The sequence below is a fragment of the Lynx rufus genome, unplaced genomic scaffold, assembly GCF_022079265.1.
Source record: "Lynx rufus isolate CCGP_SWC_20201006 ecotype Redwood Valley unplaced genomic scaffold, mLynRuf1.p SCAF_7, whole genome shotgun sequence".
NCBI lineage: Eukaryota > Metazoa > Chordata > Mammalia > Carnivora > Felidae > Lynx > Lynx rufus.
Window position 1 is genome coordinate 124,864,921 of NW_025814889.1, and position 14,969 is coordinate 124,879,889.

The 14,969-nt window shown below is 40.1% G+C and overlaps 1 pseudogene; it reads left to right on the forward strand.

Moving 5' to 3' along the window:
• The first annotated feature begins 516 nt into the window (after positions 1-516).
• Positions 517-1,738, forward strand: LOC124501028 (eukaryotic initiation factor 4A-I-like; annotated as a pseudogene).
• Positions 1,739-14,969: the final 13,231 nt, after the last annotated feature.

The following is a 14,969-nucleotide window of genomic DNA, read 5'->3' on the forward strand; positions in this document are numbered from 1 at the left end:
ACAGATACTATTTACTTATCTGACCATGTCCCTACTAAGGTTGTCAGCAGAGTCTTTATAAGTCAGGCTAACACAATGTTGTCAATCCTGGGTGGATACTCAATTCTTTTCCTCCTGAAATGCATGGATACATACATTTTAATTTACCATCCTTTACTTTTAGTGGTGCTGCTACTGGCTTTTTGATTTTCTGTTCTGGTTCCACTCCCAGCAGAATTATTAATTTACTTAAAAACTTTAATTATAGACTGCATTGTTCTAGCGTCTTTAAGCTGACTTTGTTGGATTTTTGCTGGCAGACAGGCTTTGTGCAACACTGGGATGCTGATGGCTGAGCTATTTTTCAGGGACATCTGCTCATTGACTACTCTTCTGGGGATGATGATGTGGCTTGCTGATAATGTCTGGCTTAAGAACCAGGCAAAAGCCAAAATGTGTAACAATTCTCTTGAATGGATGCTCGTATATCCAAAGAAAGAGCATAGAAAACTATTCATAGCCTAGTTTCTAAGGATCATGTCTGTGAGTCAGGAATCCCAATCCAGAGACAATGACTGTGATGGGACAGAGCCCAAGGCATCTTCAAGAGTAACTAGAATGAAATTGTTGGCAGCTTTGATGACACGAACCTCTCTGAGTCCCTTCTCTGTGACATCTACACCTCTGGTTTTGAGAGGCCTTTGGCCATCCAGCAGCAAGACATTCTTCCTTGTATCAAGGGTTATTACGTGATCGCTCCAGCCCAATCTGGGACTGGGAAAACAGTCGCTTTTGCCATGTGGATCCTGCAACAGATTGAATTGGATCTAAAGGCTCCAAAGGACTTGGTCCTGACACCCACTAGAGAATTGACTCAGCAGATACGGAAGGTAGTCATGGCATTTGGAGATTATGTGGGTACCTCCTGCCACACTTGCATTGGTGGGACCCATGTGACCCATGTGCATGCTGAGGTACAAAAGCTACAGATGGAAGCTCCCCATATCATTGTGGGTACCCCTAGTCATGTGTTTGATATGCTTAACTAGAGATCCCGTCTCCCAAATACATCAAGATATGTGTACTGGACAAAGCTGATGAAATGTTAAGCTGTGGATTCAAGCGCCAGATCTATGACATATTTCAAAAGCTCGACAACAACACCCAGAGGGGTTTGCTGTCAGCTGCAGTGCCTTCCGATGTGCTTGAGGTGACCAAGAAATTCATGAGGGACCCCATTCAGATTCTGGTCAAGAAGGAAAAGTTGACCCTGGAGGGTATCCACCAGTTCTACATCAATGTGGAATGAGAAGCGTGGATGCTAGACATTCTGTGTGACTTTGTATGAGACCCTGACCGTCACACAGGCAGTCATAATCAACACCGGAAGGTTGGTTGGCCCGCTGAGAAGATGCGTGCCCGACACGTCGTGGAGTCTGCCACGCATGGAGATGTGGACCAAAGGGAGTGAGATGTGATCATGACGGGGGTCCGCTCTGGCTGTAGCAGAGTATTGATTACCACTGACCTGCTGGCCAGAGGCATTGATGTGCAGCAGGTCTCCTTAGTCATCAACTATGACCTTCCCACCAACAGGGAAAACTGTGTCTGCAGAATCAGCCCTGGTAGATGATTTGACCATAAGGATGTGGCTTTTAACATGATGACAGAAGAAAACGAGAGGACTCTCTGAGACATCGAGACCTTCTACAACACCTCCATTGAGGAGATGCCCCTCGGTGTTGCTGACCTCATCTGAGAGGGGTTGTCCTGCTACATCCCCCTAGCCGGGGTCCAGTCCTTGGGGGACTAAAGAGAAGCAGGATGGGGGAGGGGAGGGAGCTAAGGGATGGATATCTGGTCTTTTCTTTTCTTTTCCTTCGAATGAATGTCACATTTTGAGCCCCCCCCCCCAAAAAAAAGAAACCTGTTCATAGTAGCTTTATCATAGTAGTCTAATAACTGGAAATAATCAAAAGTTCATCACTATGAGAATGGCAAAACTAACTTTGGTGTTTCGTATAATAGAATACTACTGTGCAATAAAAAGAAACAAATCATGGACTCAACAAAAGGGATGAATCTCACTGACTGAGAGAAAATGCCCTGACAGAAGAAACACACTGTGCCTATTCATTCTCCATTGCTTTTATAGCAAATTACCATCAACTTAGTGGTTAAACAAAACATTTGTTATCTTACGGTTCTGTAGGTTAGAAGTCCGATATGCGTCGAACTAAGCTTAAGGTGTCAACATTCCTTCTGGGGGCCCTAGAGGAGAATGCTTTTTGAGCTTCTAGAAGCCAACCACATTCCTTGGCTTGTGGTCCCCTTCCTCTGTCTCCAAAGACAGCAAAGTAGCATCTTTGACCCCCCTTCCATCCTCATAGCTCTTTGACTCTCTTCTCTGCCTCCCTCTTCCACTTTTAAGGACTCTTGTGAGCACCTTGTGCCCACTCAGATGATCCAGGATAATCTCCCTATTTTAAAGTCAGTAGATTAGTAACCTGAGTTCCCTTTTGCCATGTAACCTAAGTGTTCTGAATAACTCTGGGTATATTGAGGGTAACGGAAGTCAGATTTCCAGTGGCTCATGCGAAACTGACTTGGGGTGAGGCGGGGTAAACACTTGATCTGTAGCATTTGCCAATTGTTATATTATAAATGCTCCGATGGCTGCTTTCAACCTACACTACAACCAGCTCACAGAATTGCAATTATTTAGTAAGCCGGTTCAAGCTGGTTCCAGCACACTGCTGCAAGTTTCTCATTCTTACTTTTTAAAAAAAGTTCATTTATTTTTGAGAGAGAGAGAGAGAGGAAGAGAGAGCATCTCAAGTGAGCTCCCCGCTGTCAGTGCAGAGCCGGACTCAGAGCTCCATCTCAGGAACTGTGAGATCATGACCTGAGCTGAATTCAAGAATTGGATGCTTAACTGACTGAGGCACCCAGGCACACCAAGTTTCTCATTCTTGAAGTTTTAAATACAGACAGATAAGGAAACAAACATTAATATATGAGGATATGAATGTGTATGTGTGTGTTTCCTTGCCCTCTACAATGAGAGAGCCTAAAGGTTAGGGCACATCACTAGCAATGAGTACACCTGCCATCCAGATCTCGCTCTCTAAATACCACTCCCAACAACAACAACAACATAAATAAATAAGTAAATAGATACCATTCTCAACATAATGTTCCTTGGAGAAAAGGCTAATACCAGGGCTGGACCAGGAAAAATACAAAATGAGCCCGAAATAGCTGTACCAGAAATTAAGGAAGTGCTCAAAGAATGATGGCAACGTATAAAAAGGAGAGGTTTGCAGATTGAAAGGGCTCCCTCTGGGACAATTTTAATATCAAAATAAATTATAAAGTAGTGAATTAAAAACCCATTAAACAGAATAAAAATCCATGAGTCAAAACTGACATAAATAAATAAATGAATAGGAGAAGAGAAAGCTCTTTCTCACAGTACAATACCAACTCTAAGGCATAGAATATGAACGAAAGAGGGACGCCTGAGTGGCTCAGTCGGTCAAGCGTCCGACTTCGGCTCAGATCATGATCTCACGGTTCGTGAGTTTGAGCCTCGCGTCGGGCTCTGTGCTGACAGCTCAGAGCTCCAAGCCTGGAGGCTGCTTCACATTCTGTGTCTCCCTCTCTCTGCCTCTCCCCCACTCATGCTCTGTCTCTCCCTCTCAAAAATAAATAAACATTAAAAAAATTTAAATAAAAAAAGGATGTGAATGAAAGAATTAGAAAATCATCAATAGATGTAAAAATTAAGGAGTGAAAGTTTAATGAGACAATTATGTTTTCATATCTCCCCACAAATACTAGTTAACTGAAAAGACATAACTAATAATTTTATAAAGTTAACATTACCAGTAACATTACCAGTTAACATTACCAGATCAAAGTTAACATTACCAGTAATAAGACAAATCTACAATTATGTGCCTCCAGATATGATTCACTGAGAAAAGAACTAATATCACTTCTGTGGTGTATTTGCAAAAAACATACGATCTGAATGTAATCATGAGGAAACAGAAGGTACTGTTGCAGATTGGGTTGAGAAGACTGAATACAGTACATGATCCTGTGTTAGGACCTGGGCTGGAAGGAAATATTTTAAAGGACATTATGGAGACGATTAAAATTTGAATACAAACAGTGGATTACATAATAGTCCTATATTCATGTCAAATTTTCTGATTTTGTTCATTACACTCTGGTTCCGTAAAAAAAATATATATATATTGTTGTACTTAGGATTCATACACTGAAGTATGTAGGGATAAACAGACAAAGTCTACAATTTGCTTTCTTTCGGATTATTTAGAAAAAGATTGTGTGGGTATGTGGTGTGGGGAGAGAGGAAAAAAATACAATGAAGCAAAATACAAATGGAGCAAAATGTATCCATTTTTGAATCTGGGTTATCCTACTGATGCAATTTGTCCATAAATCCAAAAGTATATCCAAAGAAAAAGTGACAGGGGAGCCTGGCTGGCTCAGTTAGTAGAGCATGCGACTCTTGATCTTGGGGTTGTGAGTTCGAGCCACACGTTGGGTGTAGAGATTTCCTAAAAATAAAATTGGTTTTTAAAAAAGTGACAGGGGCGCCTGGGTGGCTTGGTCGGTTAAGTGTCCAACTTCAGCTTAGGTCACGATCTCGAGGCTCGTTGGTTTGAGCCCCGTGTTGGGCTCTGTGTTGACAGTTCAGAGCCTGCTTCGGATTCTGTGTATCCCTTTCTCTCTGCCCTTCTCCTCTGCTCACACTCTCTCTCTCTCTCTCAAAAATAAATAAACATTAAAAAAAAAAGAATACCCATTCAGCATTATTAGTCATTAGGGAAATGCAAATTAAAGCCATTAAGTGGGTGTGAAGTACCCACTTAGGTGACCAACTATCACTGATTAGCAGGGATTGAGGGGTTTTGTGAGGCATGGGACTTGCAGTACTAACACCTGAAAAGTCCCAGAAATCCTGGGGTGAGTTGTGTCTCCCTCTCTCTCTGCCCCTCCCCTGCTCACACTCTCTCTCTCTCTCTCTCTCTCTCTCAAAAATAAACATTAAAAAAACATTTTTAATAAATAAATAGTGACAAAAAATGGAGCTGGGCGAGTAGGGACACAGGAAGCTGCTTTAGCAGCATCCCGCCCGTGCAGAGGGAAAAGCCATACAAAAATATGCCGGTTCTGCTTCACTTCTCTGTAGCCACCTCTCTTCCGATCCCTTCTGTATTCCCTGCTAAATAAATCAGGAACTTATAGCCAGTGTGTAGGTGGTCCATTTGGCAGCTTCAAAGTATTATGAACTTGAAAGCATTCATTTAAAAATAATAGAGACTTCTCTGTTCTGAATAGCAGTGTGGGGCCCTGTAACAGTTTGTAATCAGAATGTGTAAATGTGCAAAATGTTCTTAACATGATATAGGTAAAAGGGGTAGTGTGGGATGAGAAAAGGGGAACAGTACAAACTATGCACAATTTGCCCATGTAAAAACAAAAGGTTTTCCTTCAAGTCCTCTCCCATGATTTCACTCTTGTTTGTATGTGTTCCCTCTTCTGATTATATCTATCAGGTTGCATGCCTATCGTTGTGTGAAATAGTATTATTAGAATGCTTCATTATTGACCTCATTATGTATAGATCTTTTCAATGCTTTTTTTTAATGTTTCTTTATTTTTGAGAGAGTGAAAGCTGGGGAGGGGGAGGGGGAGAGAGAGAGAGAGAGAGAGAGAGAGAGAGAGAGAGAGAGAGGGAGGGAGACAGAGGATCCGAAGCAGGCTCCGCACTGATAGCAGAGAGCCCAACAGGAAGCTCGAACCCACGAACCATGAAATCATGACCTGAGCCGAAGTTGGATGCTTAACTGACGGAGCCACCCAGGCGCCCCTTAAGTACTTTTGAGGAGATGCCAGCAACCTAGTCCTAGACGCTCTGTTTTGCTGTAGCAAGATCCAGCTCTTCTTAGAATAAGATCCATGTTTCCAAGATCCTAGAAACATGACCCAGGAGAAGAATTAAAAGAATCAAAGACTTAAAAGCATTTAGTTATGGGAATAATTAAAATGGACTAAAATGAAAAAATACCTTTCATCAAAAACCAATGAATTCTATAAGATTAAATGGCTCCCTGCTCCACCTGTATGCACATTTTCACCCTTTATTAAAATAATATGATATTACTTCTGATTCGCTGATATTTACCAGAATTTAGCACAGGTCCTATTTATGCCATGCTGTGGATGGAGCTTTGAAGGAGAAACGATGCCTTGCACTATACACAAAACTTCAACCCTTAAAAAAAAATAATTTAAAAATTCCAGGGGTGGCTCAGTTGGTTGAGCATCCAACTCTTGATTTTGGCTCAGGTCATGAATCCAGGGTCCTGGGATAGAGCCCTGCATCGAGCTCCGTGTCAAGAGTGGAAACTGCTTAAGATTTTCTCTCCTGCTGCCCCTCTTTCCCACTTGCATACTCTCTCTCTCTAAAATAAAATAAAAATAAAAATAAAATTTTTAGCAGATGAGGCAGAGAATCAAGTTAACTCCAGTTTAAGGTGGCCACTCTTCAGAATACTAGTCTACTAGAAATAAATTTCTGCTCCCCTCTTACCCCTAGCCCCCAAGGAAAAATTTTACCCTGCTAGAAAATAAAGCATTTCTTTTACACATTTAATTGTATCCATAGGATTAAAATAGATTAAGAGGCTAACCGAAATAAATTATGTGCAGTATAATTACACCATAATTTTCAGCATTAAGTGTTTATGTCTCTAGAGATAAAATAGTTTTGATTCACCAAATTGGGTAATTAATTTAACCAGATAATTGTTCTGAAGGGCCTGGGAGCCAGGTAATAGCAATTTGAAAAGTTACCAGAATAAATGATCAGTTTGATTAGTCTGCCAAAGATAAAATGTAAGCCTGAAAGGATAAAAATTACCTTTTAGAAAAACCTCAAGGGGCGCCTGGGTGGCTAGGTCGGTGGAGCTTCCAACTTTCGATTTCTGCTCAGGTCATGATCTCACAGTTCATGAGTTCGAGCCCCAAGTCGGGCTCTGGTACTGAGAGCACAGAGCCTGCTTAGAATTCTCTGTCTCCCCCTCTCTCTGCTCCCTTCCCTGCTCTCTCTCTCTCCCTCTCTCAAAATAAATAAATAAACATTTAAAAAAGAAAAAGAAAAACCTCAAGATAACATACCCCAACTATTATTGACTGCAGTAGACATTGTGGGTGCGCCCCTAATTTCCTCGGCCTCCTTTCCCTCCCGCAGAACCCCTGCCACCTGGATGATATTCATACACCCACCCCAGCTAGAGGAGTGGCCCTGCTTGGCCCAAGCCGGTCAGGATAGTCCCATTCCCCTTGTTTCAGCCAGTCCGAAAGTGGGCCCACGACCCAAGTTGGTTAGTTTTATTTACATTTTAACTTTTGGATGACAATCTTATTTCCAAATTTCTCGGGAAAGTTACATGGTAACACCCAATCAGCAATACGGTGCTTCTTGGAATCTGTCGTCATTAGGGCTTGCTCAGTATAACAACTGCAACATATATGGAGGTCAACCACAGTTTCTCCAACGTTTTTTGTTTTTTTTTTTTTTTTTTTTTTTTTTTTATTTTTGGGACAGAGAGAGACAGAGCATGAACAGGGGAGGGGCAGAGAGAGAGGGAGACACAGAATCGGAAACAGGCTCCAGGCTCCGAGCCATCAGCCCAGAGCCTGACGCGGGGCTCGAACTCACGGACCGCGAGATCGTGACCTGGCTGTAGTCGGACGCTCAACCGACTGCGCCACCCAGGCGCCCCGGTCAACCACAGTTTCTTGTATTTATATGCCTTCTAAGTATCTTAAAATTTAGAACAGTTTGGGGTGCCTGAGTGGCTCAGTTGGTTGCGTGTCTGACTCTTGATTTCGGCTCAGGCCGTGATCTCACAATTGGTGGATTGAGTCCCACGTTGGGCTCTGTGCTGACAGTGCAGAGCCTGCTTGGGATTCTCTCTCTCCCTCTCTCTGAGTCCCTCCCCTGCTCATGCTCACTCTGTCTCTTTTTCTCTCTAGATAGATAGATAAAAAAAAAAAAAAATTAAAAAATTAAAATAAAATAAATAAATAAATAAATAAAACAGTTCACCTTCTTTTCATAACATTTTCCTGTTGAATAAAACAGATATTTATGCTGTAAGATTTCCCACATTCTAGATTCGGCTGATTGCTTCCTTGAGTTGTTTCACTTATCCTTCTATTTCCTGTATTTCCTGGAAAGAGATAGTTAGAACCTGGGGCTTGATACAGGAAAAGGTTTGTTTCTTTTTCTTTTCTCTTTTTTTCTTCCTTTCTCTGCCTGCCCACCCCCCCCCCCCCACCCTTGTTTTGTTTGCAAGAAAACTTATTAGGTGGCACTGTGCACTTTCTAATGCATTGAATCAAAGGAGCACAAAATCCAGTTGGCCGTGCTTTTAGAGATGTCAGAGTGACTGGTAGAGCCATGTTTTGTCAGCTTTACCTAGTGGGCATCTCAGAGTTAGTTCCAGATTCCTTTCGATATGGTCCCAGCGGTCTTTGAAAGCTTCCTTGCTTTCTGGCACCACTGATGTCCCAGGTTTATACTCCCTGACCCAGACTTGACATCATTTGTACAAGAAGCTCTTTTCCTTTCAGTGAGGAAAGGATTTTAGCAGGCACACTCTCGGGGTTGCTTGCTATGGTGCCTCGTCCTTGTGTCCAGACTTTCCAGGGAACCAAGCTCAGGAATGAGTGGTTTTTCAGAAAGAGTGAAAGAAATCATGAATTTGTACAGATATTACCAGTTCAAATTTGAAATTATGGGAGGATTTTTTTAAAGTTTTTTTTTTCAAGGTTTTTTGTTTGTTTTTGAGAGAGAGAGGGACAGAGAGAGAGCACAAGCGAGAGAGAGGCTGAGAGAAAGGGAGACAGAGAATCCCAAGCACGCTCTGGGCTGCCAACGCAGAGCCTGAAGTGGGGCTCCAACCCATGAGTTGTGAGACCATGACTTGAGCTGAAACCAAGAGTCAGACGCTTAACCAACTGTGCCACCCAGGCACCTATGGAGGATTTTACTTTTATTTCTTTTCTCTTGAACAAAAAGTCCGAGCTGCAAATGATATTAATGTAATTACTTATTTGCTTTATCCAAAAATATTCCTAGAGCAGTTTCATAATAACCATACTAATAGTGCTACTAGAAATTAAGATGATTGGATACATTTTAAAATTTCTATGTGGGTGTGTATTGTCACTGCCCTTAAGCTGTATCTTACGAATGATGCACTGTCCCAACACTGTGTTTTAAAGTCTCCTAAAATAGTTTCTTTCTGTATTGTTATGCCGGAAATTTGACATATAGTTAAATTCAGTTATTTCAGTTTGTTTTCGGTTGGGAGGGGGATCTTCTTTCCTTTTGTATTTATTTTTATTTTTAAGTAAGCAAGGTATTTACATGATTCCAAAGTCAAAACCATAAATTGTGTATGATCACAGAAGGCCATCTATATCATTTATTATGTTGGGAATGCTTGAAATTTTCTTTGCAGACTATGATATGTCAATGTTGTGAAACTTCCATGTGACTTAGAAAAAGGTTGAGTGTTAGGAGGATTCGGTCCCCTCTTATTTTGATATTGGCTTTCTACTATGAACAATATTGTAATTAGCTAGTCATCTCCTCTTTCTCTTTCCTCCTTTATCCCAAATATCAGTCTAAAGTATTATCTTTTTTTTTAAGTTTATTTATTTATTTTGAGAGAGACAGAGCACGTGTGCACGTGTGCATGCATACAAGTTGAGGAGGGGCAGAGAGAGAGGGAGAGAATCCCAAACAGGCTCCATGCTGTCAGCACAGAGCCCAACATGGGCCTCGATCCCACAGTGAGATCATGACCTGAGCCAAAATCAAAAGTTGGACATTTTACCGACTGAACCATCCAGGCATGCACCCCTGAAGTATTAACCTTTTTATTCCCAGTTTGTAAAAAACAAGCTTTTCTCTTCATTTATTATCTCTGCTTTCTCCCCATTTTTGATATTTGTTTTATATCCATATTATGAAGCCGATAAAAATACATAATATTCTTTTAACCTTATTATCACCGGTTGAACTCGGATTATCCCCAATTCTACTGTAAAATGCTCACCACCAAAACTGAGGCTGAATTTCTCCTATCATTTTCTGAAGCTTATTCTCTAGGAGATTCCTCAAGAAGGCTCTGGGAGCAATATTTCCTGTTCTTATCATGTTCATAAGTGTCTGTGTCTTTAAAACTTTTATACGTGAAAGGCAGTTAAACTACATCCTTAGCTTAAATTTTCCTTCTTTGAGTATCTTAAATAAGTTATTCAATTGCATTCTGGCAAAAATCTTTCTGTCAAAATATCCAGTGCCAGTCTTATTTTCTTTCCTCATGACTTACTGGGTCTTTTTGCCAAAATACTCTGACAGTGTTTTTCTTATATTTAAAGTCCAAGAGTTTTACCAGAGTATGTTTTGGTAGGGACTATTCTGGGCTGATTTTTCTTGAAAAATGATACAGTCCTTTGATACATATACTCAAATTTCTACACATTTTAGGACAATTTTCTTGAATTACTTTTAAAGTAAATTCTTTATTTCGCAATAATTTTAATTTTATGGAAAATTCTGGAAGATAGCACAGAGAGTTTTCATATGTCTATTACCGAGTTTCCATCTTTTGTTATTATTGTACATACCATGGAACATTTGTCAAAAACAAGAACCAGTATTGTGATAGTTGGTGTTTTTCATGGAATCTGTCCATTTCATCTAAATTAGAAAATGTATTGGCATAACTGTTTAGGATGTTTCCTTTATCCATTTGATGTCTGTAGAATCTGTGGTAATACTCCTTTTTCATTTCTGATATTAATATTACTTGTCTTCTCCATTTATTTTCTGATTAGCTTGGATAGAGGGTTATTAACTTTATTGACTTTTGTAAATAATCAGTCAGTAACTTTATTGACTTTTGTAAATAATCAGTCAATAACTTTATTGACTTTTGTAAATAATCAGCTTTTGGTTTTATTGATTTTTTATATTGTGTTTATTTTTGTATTTTATTGATTTCCACACTTTATAATTTTCTTTATTCTGCTTGCTTTGGGTTTAATTTGTTCCTTTTTTTCTAGTTAATGTGGAAGCTTAGATAAATGAGACTTTATATGTTTTCAAATATCAGCACTTAATGCTATAAATTTCCCCCCTTGTACTGGTCCAGCTACACTGCATACATTTTTTTGAATGTTTATTTATTTTTGAGAGAGAGAGACTGAGCATGAGTGGGGAGGGCAGAGAAAGAGGGAGACACAGAATCTGGAGCAGGCGCCAGGACGCGGGCTGGAACTCATGAACTGGATGGAGATCATGACCTGAGCTGAAGTCGGATGCTTAACCGACTGAGCCACTCAGGTGTCCCTACACTGCATACATTTTGATATTTTCTGTGTTTATTTTAGTTCAGCTCAAAATATTTTATAATTTCTTTTCTGTTTTTTGTTTGACTCATGGGTTATTTAAAACTGAATTGTTTAATTTGCAAATATTTGGAGATTTTCCAGATAGGTTTTTGTTATTGTGATCTAGTTTGCTTTTGATAATCAAGATAAGATTTTTAGTTTTGTTGACATCAGAGAACAAACTTTGTATGATTTCAATCTTTATTTTTTAAATTTTTTAAAACATTTTATTTATTTTTTTGTGAGACAGAGAGACAGAGCATGGCAGGGGAGTGGCAGAGAGAGAAGGAGATACAGAATCTGAAGCAGGCTCCAGGCTCCCAGCTGTCAGCACAGAGCCCGACGTGGGGCTTGAACCCATGAACTGGGAGGTCATGACCTGAGCCGAATTAGGATGCTTAACTGACTGAGCCACCCAGGCACCCCTGTATGACTTCAATCTTTTAAATGTTTTGTGACTTGTTTTATGGTCTTGCATATGATCAATCTTATTGATTATTCTGTTGCCATTGAAACAATGTGTATTCTGCTGTTGCAAGGTCCCGTGTTCTGCACGTCAGTTAGGTTAAGCTGGATGATAATTTTGCTCAAGACTTCTTTATACTTACTGGTTTTGTGTATACTTTATTCTACCAACTATTGAGAGAGGAAGGTCAAAATCTCCAACAACAATAATAATATTGTCTATTTCTCCTTTTAGTTCTATTAGATTTTCCTTCTTATACTTCAAAGCTCGGTTATAAGATGCATTCACAATTATTGTGAATCATGATGAATTTATCCCCTCATCATTATGAAATGTCCCTCTTTATCCTTCGTGCATTAGTCTGCTCAGGTTGCTATGACAAAATACCACAATTAAACAAGACAAATTACTTTTCTCACAGTTCTGAAGGCTGGAAAATCCAAGATCAAGGTTCTACCAGGGTTGGTAGCTGATGAGAGCTCTTCCCTTGGGTTGCATAAGGCTGCCTTCTTACCATGCGTTCACAATGTGTGTGTACATGTGGAGAGAGAAAGAGTAGTACTCCGGTGTTTCTTATAAGGGCACTAATCCTATTGGATCAGGGCCCCACACTTACAACCTCATCTAATCATGATTACTTCCTCACAGTCCCCATTTCCAAATATAGCTACACTGGGGGGTTAGGGCTTCAGCCTAAGATTTGGGGAGGACACAAACATTCAGTCTACAGCACTTTGTCTTGAAACCCACTTTGTCTGATAGTAATGTGGCTACTCTGACTTGATTTTTGTTTCATATTTGCATGGTTTATCTTTTCCATCACTTGACCTTTAACCTATGTGTCTTTAGTTAAAGGGAATTTCTTGCTGACAGCATGCAGTAGGGTCTTGTTTAATCCAGTCCAACAATGTTTGCCTTTTAAATCTTAGACTAATTTACATCTAATCTAATTACTGAAATGGGTATAACTTAAGTTTATCATCTTCTCATTGGTTTTCTATTTGTCTCATCTGTTCTTTGCTCCTCTTTTCTTTTATCCTGTTTGGTTTTTTTGTTTTTTTGTTTTGGACTAATTGATTATATCTTACAGCTCAGTTTTTATCTCCACTATTGGCTGATTAGCTAGTCTACTTTTCACTTTTTTTAGGAGTTGCTCTAGTCTTTACAATATAAATCTTTAACTTATCACTATCAATCTTTAAATCCTATTAAAGTACTTCACATAAAGTATAAGATCCTTAATTTTAATGTTTATTATTTATTTATTCATCATTATTATTATTTTTTTAAGTAAACTCTACCCCCGAGGTGGCTCTTGAACTCATGACTCCACGATCAAGAGTCACATGTTCTTTTTTTTTTTTAATTTTTTTTCAACGTTTATTTATTTTTGGGACAGAGAGAGACAGAGCATGAACGGGGGAGGGGCAGAGAGAGAGGGAGACACAGAATCGGAAACAGGCTCCAGGCTCTGAGCCATCAGCCCAGAGCCCGACGCGGGATTGTGACCTGGCTGAAGTCGGACGCTTAACCGACTGCGCTACCCAGGCGCCCAAGAGTCACATGTTCTACCGACTGAGCCAGCCAGGTGCCCCTGAAATAGAAGATCCTTACAACAGATTTACTACCTCCACTTTCTGTGCCATTCTTGTCATATGTATTTTAGTTCTACATTTGTTATAAACCCTATAATATTTTTTAAAAATCTAAACAATGATCTTTTAGAGCTATTCAAGGTGAAAAAAATATGTTTTACATTTATTGTCATATTTTACAAAACGGCTTTTCTGGTTAACAACATCATTTCTAGGAGGGAGACTAAATTCTGCCAGTGCATCTTCTACTCTATCTGGGCTAAATATGAATGTCTTCTGTTTCTTTTTTTTTTTTAATTTTTTTAATGTTTATTTATTCTTGAGAGAGAGAGACAGACAGAGTGTGAGCTGGGGAAGAGACAGAGAAAGGGAGACACAGAATTCAAAGCAAGCTCCAGGCTCTGAGCTGCCAGCACAGAGCCCGACGCGGGGCTCCAACTCACAAGCAGTGAGATCACGACCTGAGTGAAAGTCTGATGCTTAACGGACTGAGTCACCCAGGCGCCCCTGAACGTCTTTATTTCCAAGTTATTGTTACAAAGAGCTCCATTAGTTTTATATAGCATTGTACCTATGGGCTGCTTCTGATCTCAGTCAACAATTCACAACAGAGATTTGAAGACATTTCTAAGGGCTAGAATACGGTTTTACAGGGGTGAACCATCAATCAATGAAACAATTCACAATTATTCATTTGTTCAACTTCTCTCCGTTCATTCACTAAACATGGATTAATCATTAACTATGTGCCTGACTCCAAGTGAGGCACTGGAAATATAAAGAAAGAAAGGTGCTGTCCTTCCCTGAATGATCTCCAGAGTAGATTTTAAATAGAAAGAGAGTGAAGTCAGCTTTTAAACTACATCAATCAGTGTTTTCAGTGCCTGCTGTCATTTCTCCCATAATTTTTTGTGCCCTACATTTTAGAATTTGGTTGTAATATAATGTTAAGTTGTTATTATGATAACAATAAGGGGGAGTTGCTCAACGAACAGTTTCAGCTTTGCAAGATGAAAAATTCTAGAGATCTTGTGCATAAACATGTAAATACAGGTAACACTTCTGAACTGTCCACTTAAATATGGTTAAGATGCTAAATTTTATGTTGCGTATGTGTTTTTTTTAACCACAATATAAAAATAAAAGAACGAGAAGGACAGCCCCATGGTGCGCTGTTGTCCGGATCGTTTGACTAAAATCAACTTTTGCCAGCTGTTTCATCCAGTGATGGGACCTCAGAAGCCCCAACCTTCCTTTTCCCACCACAGAAGTGGCCTCAGGGATCCGCCAGGGGTCGCCCTGGCCGCCGGCTGCCATAACCCCGCCCACCTCCTAGTTTCGTCCAATCGCGGCCTTGGCCCCGCCCCCTGCCCGAGCTTCTTTCCTGCATCCGGGTCTGGGTGGGCTGGCTCTCAAAT